The following is a 10,796-nucleotide window of genomic DNA, read 5'->3' as shown; positions in this document are numbered from 1 at the left end:
AGATCTCCTGGATTTCCAACCCTGTGCTCTTACCACTATGCTAGATATCCTGGAAAGAACACAGGCTTATAAGGATAGAGCGTGAAGTTTTTTACTCTGTGGCACACAGTTCAGCTGAGTGATATTTACATGTGTTCCAAGCCTCACAGTCTCTTTAAGTATCCTTGGAAAAAAACAGGTTTAAAATAGTAGATAACTGAGAAAAGAATAAACCTGTCATGACCATTTTTTTTGGCCATGCTGTGTGGCTTGTGGGATCTTAGTTCCCCAGCCAGGGATTGAACCTAGTCCCTTGACAGTGAACATGCCTAGTCCTAACCATTGGACTGCCAGGGAATTCCCATGACCAATTTTTAAATTTGCTTACTACAATTTAAAACTTCAGGAAGCTCATTTCTCCATTTCTAGAGTTCACACAGAATACCAAATAGTGGTATGTGGATTGTAAAAGCTATGATACTTAGAATTAAAGCAAGAGAAAAATAATTTTTGACAAAATATATATATAAAAAAGCATACATAAAATATATGTACAGTTCAAAGAGAAATAAACACTCATGGACGCATCTTTCTACCTGAATTATATCTACTCATTTCTACTACTTCTGGAAATTAGAAGTAGATGGAAACATTTAGTACACGTGTTTATCTGCAGGAGAGAGTCAAAATTGCAAAGCTGATTTAAGAGCTGGTCTGAACCTCCTGGAGACTTGTCTTTCCCAAAATGGATTCAGAGGAACCCCAGACCTGTGAAAAAAGGGATTCTATAGTCAAATAAGTTTGGAAGAGCAGTGCATATTCCCCTGTCTCCACCTTCCACTCAGATCTACAAGGGACACATTAACATATCAGGAAAAAGAGCCCTGTAGTAATCTTTTAAATTCTGTGTAACGCTGGATTTCCCCAACATATTTGACCACCAAAACTTTTCAGGAGGCCTGTTACCACCTGAATGCAACTTGTATTCCCCTGGGGAAATGCCAGCACAGGTGCCCACTGGTGACAGGGGCATGAATGGAAGCTTTCCTGAGCAGTGATGCTGATGAGAGCACAGTCTGAATGGTCAAATACCTCTAGATTCCTGAGAAAAGTAGAGGCTCAGGAGTTAGTGGGGAATGGGAACAAAGTCATAGCCACTCTAGTCAAAGAGATGGGCAGAGACGGGAGCCAGCACGAGATGAGCAAATTTGCTTTGCTGCTCCAAGTCAACATTACCTTCAAGTTTGCAACTTAGGTGGTGGTTTCCAGGAAGTCTATGAAAAATAAAGCATAAGATCCTGTTATTTGACTTGTGTTTTAACTGGTAAGAGTCTCTGTCTTAGTTCAGGCTACTGTAACAGAAAACAATAGACCACAGGCTTAAACAACAAACTTTCATTCCTCACAGTTCTGGAGCCTGGGAAGTCCAAGTGCTGGCAGATTTGGTATCTGCTGAGGGCCCTTTTCCTGGTTTGCAGATGGCCACCATCTCACTGTGTACTCACATGGCAGAGAGAGAGAGAAAACTCTGGTCTCCATCCCATCATGGGGGGCTCCACCCTCATGACCTCATCTAAACCTAATTACCTCCCAAAGGCCCCACTTCCTAATACTATTACATTGGGGATTAGTGCTTCAACACATGAATTTTGAGGGGAGTACAAACATTCAGTCTATAGCAGTCTCATTAGCAATGATTGCATTAGCAATCATTGTACAAAACTTTGTTGTCCCATTATGCAACAAAAACAAAAGCAAAAATAGACAAATGGGACTACAGCAAACTTAAAAACTTCTGTGCAGGCAGCAAAGGAAACAATCAGTAGAGTAAAAAGGCAACTTACAGAATGTGAGAAAATATTTGCCAAGCATATATCTGATAAAGGGTTAACATCCAGAATATATAAAGAACTCATACAACTCAACAAACAAACAAACAAACAAAAAAACAAATGACCCTTTAAAATGGGGAAAGGACTTGAATAGATGTTTCTTCAAAGATGATATACAAATGGTCAACAAGCACATGAAAAGATGCTCAACATCACTAATCATCAGAGAAAGCAAGTCAAAACCACTACGAGATATCATCTCACATCCATTAGGATGGCCACTATGAAAAAGGAAACACACAAACAAACAGAAAATAACAAGTGTTGGCAAGGACGTGGAAATACTGGAATGCTTGCACACTGTTGTTGGGATTGTAAAATGGTGCAGCTGCTCTAGGAAACAGTATGGAGGTTCCACAAAAGAATAAAAATAGAACTACCACATGATCAGCAATCCCACTTCTAGGTATATATCCAAAATAATTTAAAACAGAATCTTGGGACTTCTCTGGTGGTCCAGTGGCTAAGACTCCATGCTCCCAATGCAGGGGGCCTGGGTTCCACCCCTGGTCAGGGAACTAGATCCCACATGCCACAATTAAGAGTTCACACACCGCAACTAAAGATTCTGCATGCCACAACTAAGACCTGACGCAGCCAAATAAATAAATAAGTAAATATTTTTTTAAAAATCAACAACCCCCCCCAGAATCTTGAAGAGCTATTTGTACACCCACATCCATTTCAGTATTATTCACAATAATCCAAATGTGGAAGCAACCTAAATGTCCACCAATAGATGAATGGATAAACAAAATATGGTATATGCATACAATGGAATATTATTCCACCTTACAAAAGAAGGAAATCCTGGCATATGCTACAACACAGACCTACCTTGAGGATATTATGTTACGTAAATAAGCCAACCACAAAAACACAAATGCTGCATGATTCCACTTATATGAGTTATCTAAAGTAGTCAAATTCATAGAAACAGAAAGTAGAATGGTGCTTACCAGGGGCTGGGGGGAAGGGAAACAGGGAGTAGTTTGATCAGCATAGTTTCAGTCATGCAAGATGAAAAAGCTGTAGAGATCTACTTTACAACAATGTGCATTTATTTGACAAGATTGTATTGTACACCTAAAAAATAAGAGGGTAAGTTTATGTTATGTGTTTTTTACCCACACACAAACAAAAAAAAAAACGCCTTGTCTAGGAACCTCCTCAGATGCTGCTCTGAGTAATATTCCTCAAGCAGTATCCTCCAGCCAGGCCCCGGGAGACTTATTTTCCAAGTTTCTTCTAGAAAAGGAATGTAAAACTGAGTTTTCTGGGTACTTCAAGAGCCAGAATGGTGGAAGAGAAACCATCCTGACCTCAGGGAGTCAGGCAGGGCAGTACGGGGAGCTGTATTTGCAAGTATGGACACGACAGCCCAAGGTACACACTGCTGGGGTGGGGAGGAAGCTGCCCTGAGGAGGGGCAGAGCTGGGGCCAAGAGCCACTCTACAGACTGGTGTGCGGCCTGGAAGCAGAGGAGGGTCACCAGGACAACTGGAAAAGCCCCCGCAGCAGTGGAAAGGCAATGTGAGCAGCTGGGACTCTTAGAGAGGAAGCCTTTAGTTCTGGGAATGAGACTGCTAGAATGAATGGGACTCAAGAGTCCAACAAGGGCTACACACCATTTTAAAATGCCAACACTGGTAAATTGCCTGATATTTAATCCTCAAAAGGGTCAAAGTTAATCACCATTTTTGACTCCTTTGAGACAGACCTTAAAGTTGAACCCTTTGACACTGTAGGTTTTCAAATTTTTAGGTCTTACTACAGGGAAAAAAAAAAGTATATATATATATATATATATATATATACACACACACATATATATACACACATATATATATATATACACACACACACTTTTATCTGTAGTATATATATACATATATATTATATATAATTTTTAAACTATGGCACTATAGAAAACATGATTTAAATGCCTTCCAAAGTAGATTGGGAAAGGAGGAATATTTCATGTATACCAGATGCTCAGCCCGGCCTACCCCCTTGACTCCATGACAGGAGGGCACCCCCAACTGCCACCCATGATTAGTGCTTACATCACGAGGAAGCCATATGTTGGGAAAGTCAAACTGTCCAAAGCGCTCACTGGAATAACACCACCCACACACTTCAGTTCTCACAATATGGGAAAGTGACTTTGGACAAATCAAGGAATCATACACTTGACATTTCTAGAAATTACTAGGTAATTTGCTGTTTAATCCTGTATCCGGGAAGCCTTTCAAATAGAGTCACTCTAATGCTTGAGACCCTAACTCAGTTACTCTTCAAAAGAAAAAGGGGTAAGCTAGAGAGGGAAACATGAAGAGTTATCAGTAAGTGCCGGAGCCCAGCATTTCCCACCCTTGAGGAACATACCCCCCTTAAAGGAGAAGAAAAATTGCCCAGCTCTCTGGTGTCCACTTGTTACTCAAGTAAGTACAAAACCTGAAGCTGCGGAGACTTATGCTAATACTTATTATACTGCTGTAAAAAACAAAACAAAATTGCAAGTTCAAACAAAATCACAACTAAAAACCATTCAAATTAAAGTCATTAATTTTATGTGATAAATGATATTGTGTTGCTACACTGAATTCTGCCCACCTGACTATGGTGCCGACCGCAGGACGCAGGTTCTTTGAGTTCACCTTACTTCCTTCTACCAACTTCCACACCATTTGTTTTCTTTTTTCTTTTTTTTTTTTTTTTTGTACTATCACCAGGGAACAGTTCTGGTGGAGCTGCTTGCGTCACCTCTGCTGTAAACGCAAACTTGGAAGCTGAGATGACATGGCAGTACCGGATTATAAGGCAGTCATTCAAACCATCAGGAATGTTATACGATAATTCATGTAGGTTAGCATCAAAGCTGAACATTCAAAATTAGAAGATGTCCCAGAATACATCCTTGTGTCTTAAATATTTTGACAAAAACTTCCAAAGCCTAAACCTGAGGCTCTTAACTTTTTTGTGCCACAGTTCCCTTTGGTGGTCTGGTGAAGCCTCAGAATAATATTTTGCATAAAAAATGATAGGATTACAAAGGAAACCAATTATATTGAAATTTGGTTATCAACATATTAAAAATGAAAATGTGGTATTGATATATGCTTCTTTATGAATATATTATTCACAGGATCTAGTGGCAGATCTGGTAACTCATAATTTCTAGGTAGTGATAAATGTAATTGATAGTTTGTGATATCTTCAATAACTGTAAAGTGGTATTAAAAAGTGCTATAGGGCTTCCTTGGTGGCGCAGTGGTTGAGAGTCCGCCTGCCGATGCAGGGGACACGGGTTCGTGCCCCGGTCCGGGAAGATCCCACATGCCGCAGAGCAGCTGGGCCCGTGAGCCATGGCTGCTGGGCCTGCATGTCCGGAGCCTGTGCTCTGCAACGGGAGAGGTAACAACAGTGAGGGGCCCGTGTACAGCAAAAAAAAAAAAAAGTGCTATATACATTACCAAATGTAAAATAGATAGCTAGTGGGAAGCAACCGCATAGCACAGGGAGATCAGCTTTGTGTTTTGTGACCACCTAGAGGAGTGGGATAGGGAGGGTGGGAGGGAGACGCAAGAGGGAAGAGATATGGGAACATATGTATATGTATAGCTGATTCACTTTGTTATAAAGCAGAAACTAACGCACCATTGTTAAGCAATTATACTCCAATAAAGATGTTTAAAAACTAAAATAAAGTGAGACCTCTTGGAAAGTTAAAAAAAAAAGTGGTATTAAAAATATCTGTGGGCTTCCCTGGTGGTGCAGTGGTTGAGAGTCCGCCTGCCGATGCAGGGGACACGGGTTCGTGCCCCGGTCTGGGAAGATCCCACATGCCGTGGAGCGGCTGGGCCCGTGAGCCATGACCGCTGAGCCTGCGCGTCCGGAGCCTGTGCTCCGCAGCAGGAGAGGCCACTACAGTGAGAGGCCCGTGTACAGAAAAAAAATAAATAAATAAAATAAATAAATAAATATATATATGTGATTTCTATAAATGACAAAGTCACCAATTTTACTAATATTTCATAAAACTATGAATTTATAGTATTTTATATATCTCAGAAGAAGTTAGAGAAAATAAAGATGTAACTTTCCCTCAAGTTCTTGAATTCTGTCCACAGACCTCTAAGGGGTCCCAAGGACCCTTGCTCTAAATCTTACCCAAATAAAATGGTTAAAATTATGCACACATATTCAAGATTCACTGCAGGCTTAGATGATTAAGGAGCTGCCCAGGTACATGGATTATCCATCTCTCTCCCTTCACAGAGCAACTGGCCAGGACCCAAAGCCAGCAGACCTCTGAACCCCTGTGGCACCATACCATGAGAAGCTGGACTGTCCTGGCATGATGTTCTTACCTGGATCTTCTCCTTTCACCCTCTTCTCTTCAAAGATTCGCTGCAGGGTGAGATGTGTATCCTCCCCTTAGCTCTCACGAACTCCTCCCTGGGAGGGGCCCCACATTCTATAGTGCACTTGTGTGGCTTCCAAGACAGCAGGAAAGGCCCTAAAGAGGTTCTGCTAATCTCCTATGAGGAAGGGAGTAACCACACAGAGCACAAGGACCACCTTAGTCGTTAGGCAACTGGTCAAGAGGAAGTAGGGCCAGGAGACCTCCTGAGCAAGAGACACCCAACCAGTCACGTGGTTGCCCTCTCTACACACCCTCTGGCTGGGAAGGGCTGAAATGCCCTAGGATTGCTAGGCAACAGGAAAGAATTCACTGATGATGGTACCCAGAAGACTGTTACACCCTTGGTAGTCGGTGGCATGTGGTATGTGTGTGTTATGATGTGCCCCATCACTTCCCCTGGAGGTCTAGAAGGGGGCAGAAAAAGTCAAATTTCTAAAACAGCTTAAAGGGGCTTTTGGGGGTTCCAGCCAGGCTATGAAGGCTAGCATTCACCACAGTATGTTGAAGGCGCCCCTCCCCTGGGGTGTCCCTCTTCTTCCCGTACTATTCTGACTTCCTGTCAAAATCTGCTCTCCATTCATGGTCAAGGTGCTAAAAGGGACTGGTAAACAAATCCATCATAAGAACCCAAGGGATAAGACTTCCCAGCTGCTCCCTGCAATGTGGAGAACGAGCACGGACTGAGAACCAAGCTCTCTGCGTCAACCCCGGCTCAGCCTCTCAGTAGCTGTGTCGTGACAGCCCTCTCTGAGCCTCAGCCTCCGTTTCTGTAAAATGGAGCCGTAAAATCCATCAGAGAGCCACTAGAAGCATCAAGCATGCAGGCCAACCTGAATCTAACCAGGAGGAGACCATCCGAAAATCCAAATTGAGGGACATTCTCCAAACGACCGATTCGAATGCTTCAAAATGTCAATGGCATGAAAGACCGAAGAGGGGGAAGAAAGGTGGGAGACTGTTTTAGATGAAAGCAGACTAAGAAGTCATGACAGCTAAACACAGGGCATGATCCTTGATTTGGTTCAAAAAAGAAAAAGTCAAAAGACATTATCCAGACAATTGTGAAAGTTTGAATATGGATTTAATACTGTTGTATTAATGTAAAACGGCTTAGGTTTGATTGTGGTACTGGGTTACAGAGCAGAATGCCCTTTTCCTTAGGAGATACATGCTGAAATATTTTGAGAGTGAAGTATTACGATGTCTGTAGTCTATCCTGAAATGATTCAGCAAAACTTATATACACAGAGAGATAAAGCAAATGTGGCAAAATGTGAAATGATGAATCTAGGTCTATGGGTGCTAACTGTACTATTTTTTACAACTTCCATGTAGGCTTGAACATTTTCAAAATAAAAGATAGGAGAAGAGGTATACAGACATCTCTTCACAAGGAAATAGTTAATCAACTATGATTGTTTGACCTTTGCATCTACAAAGGGATGATTTCATAAACCAAAAGAATGACTATAGAAAATGGAATGACAGGCTCTGGCACGGGATGGTGGCAGGACTCCGTGTGCTGGGGCCTTCCTGCTCTGCCTGCCCCTCAAGGGGTGATGACGGTGTCCCTGACACAGAGCGAGAGCTCCTCCTCTCACCTCTGGGAGGAGGACATCCTGGCTGGCCCAGCCCAGGCCATCGGCCGTGTTCACAGCCTGGCCTTGAGACTTCTCTGTGGAAGGTAAGAGATTAGAGCTGGAAAGGACACTTTTAATCCCAGGCTTGATGGTTGCAGCCTCCCAGGTGAGGAACTTGGAGAGCAGATGGTACCTTTGTGACAACGCGAAAGAGGTGCTCCTTCCTCTGGGAGACCCAGCCCGTGTCCAGGCACTGGCCATCCAGTTGCACACAGCAGCCCTGATTAATCCCGTGTATGTAATATTAGCTTCCATTAATTGAATGCCAGGCATGTTCTGTGACTTATTTTGAAACCTCACAACTCTTCAGGACAGATGTTATTTTGCTCATTTCAATTGTGGGGGAAAAGGCTCAGAGGCTTGTTTGCTTGGCCCAGCTAGTAAGTGTCTGAGCAAGAGAACAAGCATCTGAATCTAGGACTACTGAGCTCTCAACTCACTGCCGCTCCCCAGCCTTCTGTCTGTGCAGTTTTATGCCATGTCGAACTCCGTTCCTCGTGTGGTCTGCAAGTCCCCATAACTCCACAAAGTAGAGAAGGTAACAAGTGAGGAAGCAGAGAGAGAGGGGACTTGCTCCAGATCATCAGAGGCACGTGGCACAGTCTGGAATGTAGGAATCGGGTCACTCTGTGTCCTTAAGGGACTCCCTCCCAAATAATCATTGGAGGCTGTGACCCACCTCCTCCGGAAGCCTGAATGGGTTAGGAACAAATGAACACGGCCCCCTTTCACCTCTGCTTTAGGGAAGCCATTTGACTGTTGAAAGTTCCTCCCTTTGGGGAATTCACATGGTCACGCTTTGACTCCCAGGCTCCTCTCTTGGTTTTACTTTTCATGACATCTGTCTCTCACCTATGTTCCTGCCAGCCTGCATGGCACCCCTTCCCTCCTATATCTCAGCAAGCCCAGGACCCAGCCCTGCCTCAGCTGCTTCCTCCATCTCCCAAACCTGTGCTATTGTTTCCTTAGTGGAACATCTCTCCTTCCTTCCAGGCTTCTCCTTTTACGAAGCAATATGCTAACCACCAGATAGATGTTCACTGTGATTCTTGATGTCTCTTCCTACAGAAGTTCTTCTTCCTCTATTCCCCTTGCTGCCCATCTATCCATCCATGTACTTCCTCATCCATCCATCCACCCATCCATCCATCCAACTACTTATCCATTTAGCCATTCATCCTCCCATTCATGTATGTACACACACACACACACTCACACATCTATCCATCCATCCATCCATTCATACATCCATGTATTCATCCATCTAATCATCTGACTTTCCACTTATTCAACCTTTATTGAGCACCTACTATGTGCTACAAATACAAAGAGAAACAAAGTCTGGCCCTTGTCTTTGGGAAACTCCCGGCCTATAGGGCAGGGGTAGATAAGTATCACCATGGGTTGAAAGCTCTCCTAGAAGTATGTATTAGGGACCATGGGATTTCAGAGGAGGAAGGGGCTAACTGGCCAGTGGCTGAGAAAAGCCTCAGGGAGGGCCAGGCATCTGAGCTGTGACTCTGAGTCCCCTTCTTTGTTCTCTTCCTCTCTTCCTCCTCTGTGCCCATCGTTCCCCCAGTCCTCCATCTATTCATTTTGTTATCTGTATGTGCTTGGGCTGAGGGCAGTCTCAGTGGATAAAAATCGAAGACTCCTCCCCCAAAGTTGCACAGGTGCTGGCTTTTCCCTCCTGGCTTTCCTGCTTTAGTTAGGCCAGTCTTCTGTTTCATCTGTCAGAGCAGGTCTCTTTCTATCTCTGGACACTTGCACCCAGGCACCCCGCCCCCCACCTTCCAGGGGATGAGCCTGCCACTGAATCCAGCAGTTTCTGTAGAAGAGGCTCATTACAGCTCCTCTCACTGGGAGGCAGGGAGGGGTGTGTGTGTGTGAGGGAGGCATGCCTGGACTTCCAGGGATCAGCTGGCGCCCAGTTTGGCTTAGCTCCTCAACCGGAAAGCCTTGCCCCATTCCCCCCAGCCCTGCCTAGCCAAACCCACTGTTCGTGGGCCTTCTTCCAGGGAGCCTGTGGCCCTCAGCAGCACTCAGGGGCCAGCCTGGACCCCAGCTCCCATGGACTCCTCTGTTCTGATGGCCCCTCTGGTCACAGTGCCTGGACTCTTGGGACTCTGCTGGGGCTCTGGTGGGGGTTTCAGGGGCAGCTCAACTCGCCAGGGCTGCAGATGGAGAAATGATCCAGTGGATACTTGATGACTTCCTGCTCCCTGGGCTGCTGTGAGATTGAAACCTGGCTCCCTCTATCTGCAAACAGTCACTGAAGTAGTGGCCCAGCAGGTCTGGGGGCACTGCAGGGCCAGTGGTAGGAGTAATACAACAGGTTCCTCCTTCCTGAGCTCCTCAAGCCCCTCATGTTTTTCTGTCCCCCAAGCCCCACCCAAAGGCTGAGGCTGGCAAAGCTTTCCTGCTGGAGGGTTGAGGGGCAGAAGAAGACCTGGCGTGACCTTGGTTCTCCTTATCTCCTCACAATGGCACAATCAGGACTAATGCTGTGATTCTCTTTGTTTCTGTGGGGACTTCTGTGCAGAGGGGTCCAGGACCAGGCAGTATGAAGAGCTCAGTAGGGGGATTCTGCAGAACACCTGGTACTCCTGGGCATGAAGATCCCTAGAAGCTCCCTTTAGGGGAATTTTGCTTCCCTCTCAGGCTGCCTCTGGCATTTAAGTCCAGCTGGATGATAATGTTGGGAGGAAGCCTAGACTGTATCCCCTGGGAAGTCTGGGGCTCCAGCAGCCAGACTCAATTTTGGGGTAAATCTGCTCTCAGCTGAAAGGATGTGAGCCTATGAGAGATGGGAGCTAAGCTAAGGTGATCACCAATATCCACCCAATTAATGACAGT

This window comes from Phocoena phocoena, chromosome 2, assembly GCF_963924675.1.
Source record: "Phocoena phocoena chromosome 2, mPhoPho1.1, whole genome shotgun sequence".
NCBI classification, from domain to species: domain Eukaryota; kingdom Metazoa; phylum Chordata; class Mammalia; order Artiodactyla; family Phocoenidae; genus Phocoena; species Phocoena phocoena.
The sequence above is the reverse complement of the archived record's forward strand: the minus strand, read 5'-3'. Positions refer to the sequence as shown.